Below are 15,136 nucleotides of genomic sequence, written 5' to 3' on the forward strand. Positions count from 1 at the left end.
CTTTTGGGTCTGAGGCAACTAATAACACTCAGCATCTAGAACATACACAGTACTTCTAATGAGCATTTCCATTAATGAGTTCTGTGTGATAACACAGGAAAAGTACTCAGGTAGTGGCTGCTGCCTGGCTTCCAGGCTCTGAGAAGGCAGTAGGAGCAGGGACAGGAGTTTTGCAAGAGGTGGTAGCTGAGAAGACTGGTAATAGCTTGTGTAGCCCTTTGTTTCTAGGTTGAGAACCTTTGCACTAGGTTGAGTGCAGAAGCACACAAAAGTCAGCTTCTTCTCTCTAGCAGTCACCTGATGCTTACGTGAGGCTGTTGCTCCAGCCCAGCTCCTCCAGAGCAGCTGCTTGCTGCAGTGACATTCTACATAGGCAAGCATGGCAGCAAATCGTCATATAGCTTGAACTGCTTCCTCGTGCCTGCAAGGCCTGATTTATGTCAGGCAGGTGATGTGTCCTCCTCACAGTAAACTACAATTGTCTTGAACTTTTGACCAACTTACCTACACTCTGACCACCAACATATCTCTACTGAGCATACTCCACACACTCTACTATTGCAGCTGCTGTCTCCAAAAGGCAAGCAAGCAAGCAGAAACACAAAGTCTCTCCTTGTCACTTACACAGGCACATCTGCACATGCAGACATCACAGCAAAGGAGACCAATGTTCAGTCCTGAAGGACCTGCAGGGCTCCACTGCCATAACTCACAGGTGAGCAAGGTCAAGCCCCTCCAGCAGCATGCAAGAGCTGGCATGTCACCCTGCCACAGCACTCACTCCCCTCTTTCTTGGCAGCGGGTACCGAGCACCTCGGTATCATGGAGTTATGACTGAATTTCCTAAAATGTAAATTTTGTGTTGTTATTATCTCCTCCAACACAGTTTGGGCTTGCAATATTAAGACAGCTTGAGTTTACATACAGAGGGAATACAAATAGCTTTCCTGCAAAATAAGTGGTAAAAACACACCATTCGATGGTGCTGTGTGGCTTACAGGATTTATGGTCTCCCGTTTGGGATGAACTGCGCTGTTCTCTTGTGGTGTTGCCATTATGAATAATGTGGCCAGGCTAAACTCACACTAATAAAACCTGAATGTATCACCGCATTGTTCGGCACTCTGTGCAGCAGAAACCCATCCATTAGTGAGGCGAGCACTGAAAACTCTTTGTTACAGGAGCAGAGCAGGGACGGCTTCACAGCAGCTATTCAGAGCCACTTTACAGCTTCCTGAGCACAGACCAGGCTGGGCTGCGTGCCAGCAGTATGGGAAATGGCTGGCAGGGGAGGCCCTGGCTACTGATTTGTGTATCACATGAATCCGTAAAAGAAAAGGAGCAGGTACTGAGAGTACCTACGGACATGCTCCAAGCACCCTCAAGCAGCCTGCTCGAGGGTGCTCACAGTATGACTGCAGCCCATCTTTAACATTTGTTTCAGCCCACTTACAAGTTTAACATTTCCTTTGACAAAGTAAAACCACTAAGTCTGTGCAAAGAGGACGATCATCCCACCACTTTCATAGATGTGTAACTATTGGTGACCATTGGAGCCTGCATGGACATCAGAAATGTTCAAGCCAAAGCAAAGGGCAGATACTACTCTCTGGGCAGGATTGAAAGCGCTGTGGCCTTCCCACTGCTACCAACACATTGCAGGGGCAGATCTGATGACCTCTAAAGGCTTGACTGCTTTTTCAGAGCAGAGGTGAAACCAAAGGCAGTGAGAGCATCTACAGGCAACACCACCTGCTTCCTGGCCAAAAGCCTTTTTGATAATGGCTGCCATGCATTGCTTCCTGCCTGTCCCATGACTAGGCTGGCTGGCCCCCATTTGTCCTGTTCCAAATTGCTTTCATTTGATGAATGCTTTAACCCTAAAGAATTACCCAAGAATCTATTTACACCAATCTTACGCTTCTTCTGCATGAAGCTTCTAAAAATATCTTACTAAATTGAACTGCCTTTCTTTAAAGAAACCCACAACTTTGCTTCTGGATTTGCTTTTCCTCCATGCAGTGGTATTTAGTCATGCAAAGTAGTCCTGTGAATTCACCAGACTGCTGGGCCACAAAGAGAGCCCTGATGAGAAAGTTTAAATTGAACATCTTTCAGTGGATAACAAATCTTGGCCTGCCTGAAGCCTTTGAAAGCCCAAAATGCAATGCAAATTGAAGTTCAAGAAGCCTAGAAGAAAACTATTTTAGCTTCAGGCTTTCAATCAAGAAAAAAAGAGTTAAAAATTTCACTTTAAAAGGCATTTCAATCATTTGCTTTCGCAGTATTAACAAACGCCTTCTGCATGTTTCCCCAGATAAGGCTGTGTTTCACATAGCAGGCATACCCCAGAAACTCAAAAGGTCAAAAATATGGCAACAAGGAATTTTGTTAATATTACCTAGAATCCACTCTCTTCATCTGACTATTTTAGTATCAGTAAATAATTCTCTACGTTTTCTGACCTAAGCAGTTCCATTTGAGAAACTTCCCAGCCTGGATGTTTCTAAAATGTTACCAAATGATTAAACACAAATCCTTAAATGAAGAGAGCAGGATTTATTAAATATCCCAGAGCACTGCTGTCTGCCCACACTTATGCCCATGTCTGGCTGCTGGCTGATAAACGCCTTGGCTTTAAGATATTACTTATTAGCATGCCTGTATATTTCCACCTCACACAGTCACCCAAGGGTGATTGCTATCTGTTAATTGAATTCCATGCCAGCAACTGTGTCTTTGTGTGCCTTCCATTATAATTTCAAGGATTGTGACTTCATTTCCTATTTACATGTTGCAGTGATAAAACAGTGTATTTATTTATATATGTGTATATATATATATGTGTATATGCAACATATTTGTAGCTATATGGCAGGGTGTTGCTGGAAATCATGTGAAAGGCAATGCACAGATTTGTCTGTTCATGTACCTTTCTTTTTTTCTTTCTTTTAAAGGCGTTCTGCTTCCCATCTAAAACAGAGCTTGTATGATCACATCTCCCACTGGTGAGAGAGGGGACCAAGGGAGGAGAATGACAGTCTTAGGTTTAGAGCAGAGCAAGCTGAGGCTGTAGAAGTGTTTGGGTTGATGCCTTCCAAGAACTGGACTCTGTGTTGAGGACTACTAGAATAATTATTTGCACATGCACCACACTTCATTTAAGTATGTTAGAACAACTTCCCATCACTACCTTCATAACAGTGATTTATGGATTTCTTTGCTGTCATGGTAAAGTGCCCTTGGTCTCTTGGCAGTATCTATAAACATTTGGGCATTGTAAGTCCACTGGCCAGAAAACCTGCTGGTAGTTTCAGTAAGTGGGCTACTTAAAAAAGAGTTCACTGAAAAAAAACAAAAAAAAACAAACAAAAAAAAAAAAAACAAACAAAAAAACAAAAAAAAAAAAAAACCCACACCAAACAAACAAACAAACACGGTAAAAAGAAGATTGGCTTTATCCTGGCTCAAACATTTGCCCATTGTTTTAGATAAGAAAGTGTAACATGTACATGGCTCTGCTCTACCAAGACCACACTGTGAGACTGAGGTAGAACTAGGACAAGAAGCCAGCAGAAGGAACAGGACTGCAATGATGTTTGAGTGAAGGCTGATATGTCTGACCTTTGGGCCTGCATCTTAGCATCAAGAACTCACATCTCAGGTACCTTTTGCTGGCCTACTAAAAGAAACTAAAGCTTTTGAAAAGACATTAGTCCTTTTGAGGACAAGTCTGCTTGGGCAAGCAAAGGAGATTCACTTCATAATCCCTTTCGGCTTTCTTCCCCCTCACTATTTCCGTAGTAAAGTTTTTCAGGAGCCTCAGTCCTTGGAATATCAGAAGATTTCTCTATTCAGATCCACAACAAGCAGCTAGTAGAAAAGTGAGTATAAAAATGCTTGGAAAGGGTTGTAGCCACCTCAGGCTAAGGGTCTGTGGAAAACCAGGGTGATACCTTTTATCCAGTAAATTAATATTTCACAGAAAAAAATAGTCAAGCCTACAGCCATGCAAGTCCTTTTTGCAGTGTCATGCATGGAGGTGGATTTCTTATTACCCAGGGTACACTTTGAACATGCCTGCTGTGAGCACTCCTGTTTTCAAATGACTCCAGAGACAGCACCTGGGTCCCAAGGAATGGAAGCATCCCTATCTGTTATGTCAGACAATAGCCAAACACTATTTATTCAGTAGAAAACATTATGAAAGCATTGCTTTTTGATAAGGTTGCTAATATTTCCTGGAGGTTGCCTACATGAGGGTCTTCTTCATCACTGTTTTCCTTTGCATATTTTCAGGGACAGAATATGCTGAGTTACAAGGCAATTAATGTTAAGCACTCTGGGAAGTTATGTGAACTGGAAATAAAATATTTGGGATCAGATTAACTTTAGTATCCTGAGAAATCCTTATCAAAATGGTAGTCCAACCTACCCCCAGTTTAAGAGCATTTCTCTTTATTCTGGCTTTTATTAAAAGCCAGGATATGTATGGCTGTAAATTAGCTAAAGAATTAATTTTTGCCTTTAGAAAGTGTATACTTCATATTAATCATCAACACTAAAAAACAGGCTTCACCTTTTAATGTTACAAAATCTCTATAAATTATTTTATTTTAGAAATTAAATACAGTTCCTCTTTCCAGAGAAAAAAAAAATTCCAAAGACAAATTGTTTGCAATGTAATAGATGGAAGAATCATAGAAACATAGAATGTATGGGATTGGAAGGGACCTTTAAATGTCATCTAGTCAAGCCCCCTGCAGCGCTCAGGGATGTCTTTAACTAGATCAAGTTGCTCAGAGCTTTGTCAAGCCTGACCTTGAACACTTCAAGGAATAGGGCCTCTCTGGGCAACCTGTTCCAGTGATTCACCATCCTCATTGTAAAGAACTTCTTCCTAATGTCTAATCTAAATCTACCCTGTTCTAGTTTAAGACCATTGCCTCTTGTCCTATCAATATACACTCTTGTAAATAGTCCCTTCCCAGCTTTCCTGTAGGCCCCCTTCAGGTACTGGAAGGCCATTATAAGGTCTCCCTAGAACCCAGAACCTTCTCTCCAGGCTGAACAACCCCAGCTCTCTCAGCCTGTCTTTGTAGGACAGGTGCTTCAGCTCTCTGATCATTTTTGTGGCCCTTCTCTGGACTTGTTCCAGCAGGTCCATGTCCCTCTTGTGTTGAGGGCTCCAGAGCTGGACACAGTACTCCAGGTGGGGTCTTACAGTGGAAGAACTAAGGATACCATCTATTATTGAGATCACTCAACTTAATCTGTAAAATTATTTTGTCTACTTATAATTTGAGCAAAATTTATTCACTTGAACTATTTTATTATTTTTTTTTTAGATTGGGTGTCATCCTCACAGCAGTTATTAATTCTGCTGAAAGCTCCTGGGACGTGCTTGCTTTCTTAAAATACAGGAAAGCATGTATGCAAAAAGACCATTAAAAACATACTTATTGAATAATAATAATAATAGTAGTCAAACTGCTCAATGTCAACAGGGTTGAAACATTTCAAGGTCATTGGGCAGGTGATTTGATAACATTTAACATTGAATTGTAAATACACATAATATATATTCTGAAACCAAAAGAAAAAAATTAGGCCTGCAGTGGCACAACTGGCAGTGAGAAAAACCTTCTTCAGATTTTGAATGGCTGACATCTTTTTGCTGTCAAAAATATCATCACAAACAAAATGTTCCTATGAGACATTTCAATTCTGACAAAGCTCCATTTCCTGGTGGAAGATATTCTGGTCAAAAAAACCTTTCAACAAAATGTACTTCAGGCTCAGCCTTTGATTATGTGAGAACACAGTGCTCTTTCAAATGTCTCAAATGCAAAATTAGTCCTACTCAGTGTACGGCTCTAGACTGAAAAGTGAATTAGTGCAGGGTGTTCTCTTGCTGCTAGCTCTTGCTGTTGGGGTGGGAAAATCAGAAACATGTTCACTGAGCCAGGTCAGTTGCTTAGGTGATCAAATCCAGGGAAAAGTTCTTGTCTGGGAAACATTGCAAATTTGACCTTGGTCTGATCCCAAGGCTTGGCTGGAGTCTGGAGCCTTGGCCCGCAACATGGTCACGCACCCATCACAGCTGAAGGCTGTGGGGAGACAACCCAAGTTTTGCTAATAATGACCATAGTATAAGGCACACATGCGTAATTGAGGATTGAATTAGGATTGCACCTTACCTCTGATGCTCCATAAATCTAAGTGCTTGGCTTTGTAAGGTTAGTATTTTTTTTTTTTTGTATCTGTAATTTTTGTTGTATAATTGTATATAGTACATAATTATTCATAATTCATTACTGCACTTGAGACTCTGCAGACAATGTTTAGACATTAAATCTCAGCTCAGTGATTGAATAGAGGGTACAGTAAAAATAAATATCCATGTATTTCATGAATATTTGCATAATGAGCTATTTAAATGCAAGAGATTCTAACATATGTAAACAATTGGAAATACTGCATGTAAGTGTAAAGTGGATGCAAAAATATACACAACCCCTTGTAAAATCATATGATTTAGGACTCAACCATAGCATATTTTTAAGGCTTTTTGTATCTCAATATTACAAACTGTAAATACACATTGTGTTACAAACACATTGCTTAGTACAGTCAGTAAACTGTATGACTGAAAGCTTTGGGTGACAAAGACAGTGGAACAAATGGACATTAGTGACTGTCCAGTTATAGTGGCATCTGCAGACTTAAGACATCCAAATGGCTACAAGACTGAGTCAGCGTTATCAATCCCAGTTCAACAACAAGTAGCAGAGGAAATATTTTGTTGTTGTTAGAAAGCTGCCACATGACATGATGTGGAGCTTCCCCTGCAAAACTTTTTCCCAGCTCAATGTACAGTTGTGCATGCAATGGGAACTGAGAGGCCGCCTCCACCAAAACACACCCATTGCTTCTTGTGCTTCTGGTCCAGTCTGAGTGTTCTGGGCCAGTCCATCAAATGGCATCTTAAAAAGGCTCCACAACCCAAGTTGCAGAGTTAAGAGGATTAGCACAGTTTCTCCAAGGGAAATCTAGTAGTGGAGGATGGAAGGAACAAAAATACTTTCAAAGTGAAAGCTTTTTTCTATGTTAATAACCAGCCTGAGATAGCTGTCAAGGAGAGAAACAATGAGCATTGTACTTAGTAGCTAGGCTGCCTGTTGACTAATTACTGCCTTTGCAGAAATCAGCTTCTGCACTAAAGACTGAAACAGCTAGATCATATCCACAGTCACACCTCTGAGCTCGCAACTGGTTAAAGAAAGTGAGTATTGGACTGTTGCTGCCACCTCCCCCAGTCTTCATGACTCAAAGGGACACTGCTAACAAAATACATCCCACCTCCTGTGGAGCACTCCACGTCTCGGTGGTGGAGGGAACAGGTGGAGGACCTTCCTTCTCTGGGAGTGTCTCTGGTTTAATTGCCAGTCCTGAGTCAAACAGTGACAACACTACTTGCTGCTAGTTAAAAGAGAGCTTACTGAATTTAAAAAAAAAAATCAGTAAAAGGAAAATTTGCTTCATCCTGACCCAAATCAGGACAGGGAGGCACCGCTGTCCGGCATGACCAAGATGAGATGGCCAAGGGATCTGCTGCCTTCAGTGGTACTCATTCTCCTCAAATCACATGGGTGTCAGGCCTCCATTAGTGCAGCTGTTAACAGCCCCACAGTCCAAGCAGCCAGAGACCTTGGGGTGGCAGGGATGTTCCAGCCATACCCCTCTCCCCAGGTGGTTCCTCTGCTGCCTGCCACACTGAAAGGTGTAGAACGACCACCACCAATGTCCTAAACAACTTCCATTGCAACATCCCAGGACCCAGAACTTCATGCACATGCCAAATTCCTGGCACCTAAGCAGTTAATGTTTGAGTCACTGGGGAACTAATTTAAGATAGCTCACAATGACTGGGTGTAGCAAATAATTGGCAGACTGAAGAAATGGAAGATAATATGAGATGTCTGGGTGTGGGTGTTTATGTGAGGCATAGGGAGAAGTTTTTGACTCAGAGGCTAAGTTATCTGAGCCAGATTTAAGGCTACAGAAACTTCAGTATGAGTTTTGGGGAGGGAAGAAATTAATGTAATTCTCTTCTATGGGATGTTTAGTTTCAATATTCAACTCAAACATATTTTCATTAGTAATGTTGCCAGTGATCAGACAGCTCTGAATTTTTAAAATCTCCCTTTCAAACTCCTACACTACATTTCAGACATGTTGTGTCCAATTCATGACAAGCCCTGCACCAAAAAAATATTTTCTGCACAGGCATTCCACATGCTCAGAGGGAAAAAAAAAAGGGTTTTCTGAAATGTCACATGCAAGAAAGTGATTTGGGTTGTGGGGGAGAGCCAATCAGTGTGCAAACCACAATTTCACCTTCCAACAATCAACCCACAAAGTTAGCACTCCTCAGAAAAACATTTTTATGAGATTTTCTACTCACCTGCAATACAGATAACATTTACACTGCTGTTCCTTGTTGAACAGCTATTCTTAAAACCAAGATGTGTTCCTGACTAAACTCTTTCTAAAGGAAACTCGAGCAGCTAAAAACCTTGCCTTCTACAGACCAAAGAAAAAGGCCAGTCAATTAGTATTCCACCAGTTTCTTGAAGTCTCATAATGTGAAACTCTATTATTTAAAAAAATATATTAAAATATTCTTTAATAATACAGGGTAATTTTACACAGAAAGAAAGCTCCCTTTTCTTTTCTCCTCCCCAAACAAAAGGGACTGAAATTTAATTGTTCTGGTAATGGAAAGCTTATCCACATCTTCACTGCACACAGATGTGTCAGCAGGAAACGCCTTTTATGAAATCTGCATAACAAAAAAAATCTCCATTCTATATGTCAGACTCTTCCAACTTTCACTATTCTTACTTTTATGTTAGTACCTGCTTCAGCTCAATGCTGTTTTAAGAACAAAAAGTTAATGTAGACCCAGCTTATATCTGAACATCTGCCTGTGCTTGATGTGTGTGTCCTGGCAAAGGGTGACTGTAGTCCAAGGGTTCTTGGGTATCTCCTCTTGTCCAGAGGTGTCTTCTGTACTCCACCAGAACACGGCATTGACAGGAGTTTGCAGCTGTGTTGCTGCACACCTACATCAATGGTACGTTGCATAGGACAGCTTAAAACTCTCAGTAATGTTTCTCTCATCCTGAAAGCTTCTTACGAAGTACCAATTCCTAGAAATACATGTAAGGAGTTAAGCACCAGACCATTACCTCCCAGCACACTCTCCAAAAGTGAAGAGCAGAGGAGGAGGAAGGGAGGACTCAGCACAGGGCCCATGGGTGCATCCACAAATGGCACGTGCATGAGCAGAGATCTCCTGTACACTTGCAAATACGCAAGCACCACCCATAGCCCCTTGGATTTGCTCATGTCACTCTCCCAACGGACCATCTGCTTTCATTACTGGAAGGCCTCTTAGGACAATTTCTTCCCAACAAAGGCACTTCCTGCTCCCACACCTACTCCTGCTTCCTGCCTCTCCTATCCCTTCCCCTTTCCACCACCTCAGGACCTAATCCCCTGCCATCATGTCCTTCTCTGTGCCAAGAGCCAGCCATTGCCTTTCAGATGCTGGCTGGGCAGTGGCAGGCAGCAAGGGGTGCAGGAAGGAGGGAGCAGCAGCTGTGCTGCCACTAGCTCACAAAGATGACCCATGCTCCTGTCAAAGTTTTCCCTGCAGCTTTGCATGCCTCAGGGCAGATGTGCACTACGGTCAAAGTTAGCCTTGCATGGAAAACTCTTTCAGGCAGCTGTTTAAAAAGCAATCCACCTACCTTGGCCTCATTTTGCCATCTATTTGCACCTTCACCGTCACCAGTGGGACTCCTAAAATTGTTCAACAAAAGCTGTCTCTGGATGGAGCAATGTTCATCTCCACAGGATGGGCATGGCAACAGGTCCCCACTAATGGCTCCAAGTTTTGGGGCTGGCTTCAAGCGTGTATGTGTCCTGATGTCTTTGAGAGTGAGGATAAGACAGGCTAAAAGCAGTCAGAAATACAGGCTTCTTGCTCAGCAGATAGGGACAGACAACCTGCTTGTGGACACTGAAGAAGAATTTAGAAGAAGATTATCTGTGTTTGCACTAGCAACTCTTTATAGTCCAGCAGTGTAAGGTCTAATTGAGGCTGTATCTCCTCATCCTTTAAAATGAAATGTGCATTCCCTCGTGGATATCAATGATGAAAAACCAATTGGAGAAAAGGATGAAATACATGGCAGGATCAATTTTATTTGTAATGGTTTTTAACATTTCATCTATACACTTAACTGGCTGAAGCATAAGGAAACAAATATAATGTTAGCAACTGTGTCATGGAATGACACTTTGCTTTTGAGTAAAAAATAAAGGGAAAACAACCATCACCATTTTATGGTTATTATAATTCATTTCATTTACATTTTTTCAATACTAAGTTGTACTAAAATATTTAACAGGTAAAAAAAAATGCCTATACTATTCTAAAGAGAACTTCACAGCAGCTGGACAAAGGCTGAAGAATGTGTTTATTCTTTGTTAATTGACTTGTAATATTATATGTCTTACAGATTACATGTACCTATATACAGTCATGCATGCAATTATGTCTTTATCTAAGCATCACTTCCATATAGTAAAAATGTACTAGAAATACTGATCTCAAGCCTTATTACACACTGCTCTGATTCTTGTTTTATTGATATTAACAATATTTGCTCCCAAATGAAGTCCATTTTGTTGATATTATTACCTCATAGTGAAAACTGAAATCACAGACCAAGATACAAATTTGGGTTCAGACATCAGTCCTAAGTTGCCCCACTGCAGAGCATTTTAGAATTCATGCTTAAAGAACCAGAAAGATAAAAGCTTAATTAACACATTTTTAAATTTTAAAATATGGAATATATTCACCAATTTGGAAGGAAGGGAACATAATCTTTCATACAATACAAAATAATTTTATCTCTTAAATATCAGACATCAATAATATTACCAATAAAAATAAATACATTAATAAAGCAAATGAAAGTAAAAATCTGACATGTATCATGTCTGTGGGCCTCGGTTTTATTTTTAAACTCTAAACCTTGGGTAAGGATCAAGACATTTCTACTGACGTTTTTACCCAGTGGATGTTTATTTTTCTCCAATGTAATTTGATCCTGGTTTTGGCATTACTACATTAAAAGTTAAATTTATGTCAGCACCAACAGATCAACAATCAGATGTTGCTATTAACTTTGACATCAAAATCATTAAGAAATTGCCATCACATAAATTAATTATCAGAAATGTATTGGCATGAATGCATAATGATATTACTCATGCAAATAATTAAAGAAAATGCACAGTGCAAAACACGTTAGAATAATGGCACAAAATGTCATTATTCTGGCTTCTTGACAACTAGACACTATTAGTTTTCAGCACAGTGAACTTTAAAGAGACTGGGAAGTCCAGTGCAGGGCTCAAGCTGCTCTTATTTGTACCTTTATTTATATGAGCCTATAGGAGTGAAAACTAACATCGTTAAACTTTGGGAGAGATTTAAAAAAAATAAAAAAAAAATCACAAAACCAAACAACAACAAAACACAACCACAAAAAACCCCACAAAAACAACAACAACAAAAACCCACCACAAAGCAGCAGAATGATCTATAGTGCTGTTGTCCATAGATATATGTCCTGTTGTTGCCAAATTCAGGTCTTAAAGGACCTCAGGCACAGAAAGGTTGCTATTGTTAAAATGCTAGGATTCTTCTGAACCAGAAGAGTAATAATTAACCTAAAAATATTTAGGTTACCTCCTTCCACCCCCTACCCAAAAGGTAATTATTACTGATCAGTGCTCAGGGAGAGAGAGAGTTGTGATTACAGTGCATGTGTGTGTTCCCTTAATTTAATGTGTAATGGACTGAGTTAGCTTTTTCATCAAAAGCTAAAGACTGTCCACTCTAATAGAATAAACATTACTAACAACTCAGTGGTGCATGCCAGCTTATTCACCAGTTGGACACATTTCTTTTAAAAGTCTCTCTTGTTTCCCTTCCAAAGAAGAGATCTATCTCAGTCATAGCTGTGTACTTGATCCAGAAATTATGTTATAGAAATAATGAAAAAAGGCAGTAATTTTTGGGCTTCATGGCTTCCAGCTCCCATCTTCACTAGACTAAGGAAACTCCACCACCACTCCAGACCAGAAGTTCATGTTCTAAAAACAACATTCAATGTTTTAAACAGTTAAAGCATGTGGGTAAACAGCCTTATTTATCTTCCCATCAAAGACCACTCCTAATTACACTTGGAAGAAAAGGAGTATTTCTAGGATAAAGTGGAGAGCTAGAAAACAGGACATCTGGGAGTTCCTCTTGGGCCTATCCTTATTCTTCCACTTCTACACAATTTCAGGCACATCACTTGCCTTAGTTTTTTCCCTGTTGCCAAACTAAGAACAACAAATACATGTGGCAAAGGATACACAATTTAAAAGGCAAAACCTACTCCATAATTAAAATTAATCAAGCATGCACAAACATCCTTGAAATTTATCAGAAAATCCATAAAAGATTGTTTGTGACCTAATGTCCAAATTCTGCAGCTGTGGCATGTCTGAGGAGTCACTTCTAAATCTCTCTTTGGACCCTCCTTGTCACTGCACTCTCTAGTCTTAACATAATGAATTTCAACAATGGGATACAACAGGCAGGGCATCTATGCATCCCCAGTGCAAAAGGTTTGGTTGCTCTCTAGATCTCCTGGCAATTCAGTGATCATTTTCCTGGATTTGCTTCTGCGGATGGGGAGGGAGCCACACAGCAAACTGTTTTGGGGCAGTCAAGGTGTCTGCGAGCAATTTGGATATTAATGTCAAGGCAATGGCAAGTATAATTAAAAAAAAAAACAAAACCTGAAAGCTATTTCTGGTTTTCTTTAAACTTTGTAAGTTGCCTCGGGGACAGCTAACTTTCTGGGTATGCTTTGACTTTTTATGGTGAAAAACAGACATTTTACTTGAAATAATTTGTTTAATGATGCCCTGAGCCTTTTACTTCTGTTTAACAACCCAAGCTTTGTTTTTAATCCATCAACAGACAGGTCACACTTGTAACCATAATTTAAGGTTATGCTAATAAGATCTATGACATGTCTTGCAACATTTTATTGATAAGATGTAATGTATTGTAAGTATCATGAGCTTGCAGAGCTGCTGCCACTCAGGGATTTTGAGCATAAGCTATTACATTTCAGAAGCATTCTGCTACAGTGAAAAAAAGGACTCTAAATAAATAGGCTGGCATAATTCTGCCTTCAAATGGACAGTCTATAAATTCACAAACAAGATTTACTGTGTAATTCAAGCCTGAATCTACACAGGACTTACACTTTGTAACTGAGAAGAGACACACCACGTGGTAGGGTGTTTATAGTGTGGGCAATATTGTAATGCAGAGGTTGTTTTGCAGACACATCTTTTCCTTTTCTAATTACACTGATTGCCACCTCCCATTTACAATCACATACCCACACTGAATTTAACTGCAGTAATTGCTACATGACACATTTATATAAGGAAAATATTGAGTGTCTATTTATTGCGTGATAATGTAATTTAGCAGCTGAGGAAAAAAAGATGGAAGAAACAGCATCATGTGACTTCATTTATTCTCCATGCAACATGGCAAAACAGCCTCTGAGCTGTGACCTGTAAGGTACAGTAAGGTGCAAGGTGTAACACCTGTAAGGTACAGTATCTGCATCTGGATTAGAAAGAGCATCTGCAAATGTACTAGCTGACTTTTACTTTATGGCCACATATACTTGTGTGAGTTTACCATGTTCTGGAGATAATATTTTTTACTCCCCTGCTGTTTGTTGATAGTATAAAACTAGATTCCTGGGAAAGGGCAGACAGTACATCATTTAGGGAGCAAAAATCCCCTGAAATAATGATCCTTGTGACATCACCTAAAGTTGTAATTCACTGAAGGAACTGCCTTTTATCCATCCAAAAATTTAGCAACACAACACAACCTACTAAGAGTTACTGCTTCGTTTTCTACTTTAAAAAATATTGTTAAAATTACAAAAAATATGGGATACCCTTTTTCAGTTAATTCTAGTTGGACAAGGATTAGGACACCTTGCAATTTAGGGCCAACTGGGAAAACATGTCTCCCTCCAAAGAGTTAATCCATGTCTATGTTATGGCACCAGCATGTGTTGTTGTTATATGATCAGGAGAAGTCCTGGATCAAGTCACCCACCCCCAGAGCTGTCCCTGACTTTGAGAGGTCAAGATCATGTTACCTGTCAACTTCTATACGAGTAGAGGAAATGTGTTCTCTCTGGCTACTTTCATCTCTGCCTGCAGAGCTGCTGCTTGACAACTAAGGGTGTATTAAGGATGTGATCTGCCAACCAAAGATACAGCAAAATCAAATTTTACACCCTGCAAGCTGAACTGGAGTTGCAACTCATCGGTACTGTCTAAAACCAGAACAGTATTGCACAGCCCAGGGGTTAGGCAGGTGGAAGAAAAAGATGCATCGTGTGTCTGTTCTTCAGAAATATTTTCTCCATTTTTAGCTTCTTTAACTAGAAGATTTCTGATGTGGGTCACTTTGGAGAGCAATACTGCACTTGTTTTTCCAAGAGGCAATGTTATAAGTTATCATTTGCTACTAACTTTAAAGGAGGGATTATGACAAGTGCTTGGAGTGGCATTTTAAGAACTGCAACTCCCCAGCCCTGCTGCCTGCTCATCTCTGCATCTTAAGTCTTTGGGCAAATAACTTTAACCCCTCTACACTTCAGACTACAAATCAGTGAAGGAGTGACTCCCACATGACTGCTGAGTTTAAATACGTATTTTTAAAGAGCTTTGAGATTCACAGGCACACCTTACTCTAAAATGGCAGATACTGTCTAGCCAGATTCACAGGCTGTGAAGTATCAAGGAAAAGAGAAAATGCTGAAAAGCCAGCAAAGCTAATATCTATAACCTGGCCATGGTGGGGACTCCTGCAATTACAGTTTATTCTTTCAATTAGCCTCTCCAGATACACAGAAGGTGTCATGCATCCTCACAGCTGTTCCTGTGCTCATGC

At 40.2% G+C, this 15,136-nt stretch overlaps 1 long non-coding RNA gene across 2 annotated transcripts in view; it reads left to right on the forward strand.

Annotated features, from left to right (window-relative positions):
• Window positions 1-6,156: 6,156 nt before the first annotated feature.
• The window catches only part of LOC127382999 (uncharacterized), a 65,496-nt gene continuing 56,516 nt past the window's right edge, over window positions 6,157-15,136 (forward strand). For both annotated transcript variants that reach the window (XR_007889083.1, XR_007889084.1), the window contains exon 1: window positions 6,157-6,239. This is a non-coding gene — a long non-coding RNA (uncharacterized LOC127382999). The remainder of the gene's footprint in view (window positions 6,240-15,136) is intronic.

Source organism: Apus apus, chromosome 3 (assembly GCF_020740795.1).
Source record: "Apus apus isolate bApuApu2 chromosome 3, bApuApu2.pri.cur, whole genome shotgun sequence".
Classification (NCBI taxonomy): domain Eukaryota; kingdom Metazoa; phylum Chordata; class Aves; order Apodiformes; family Apodidae; genus Apus; species Apus apus.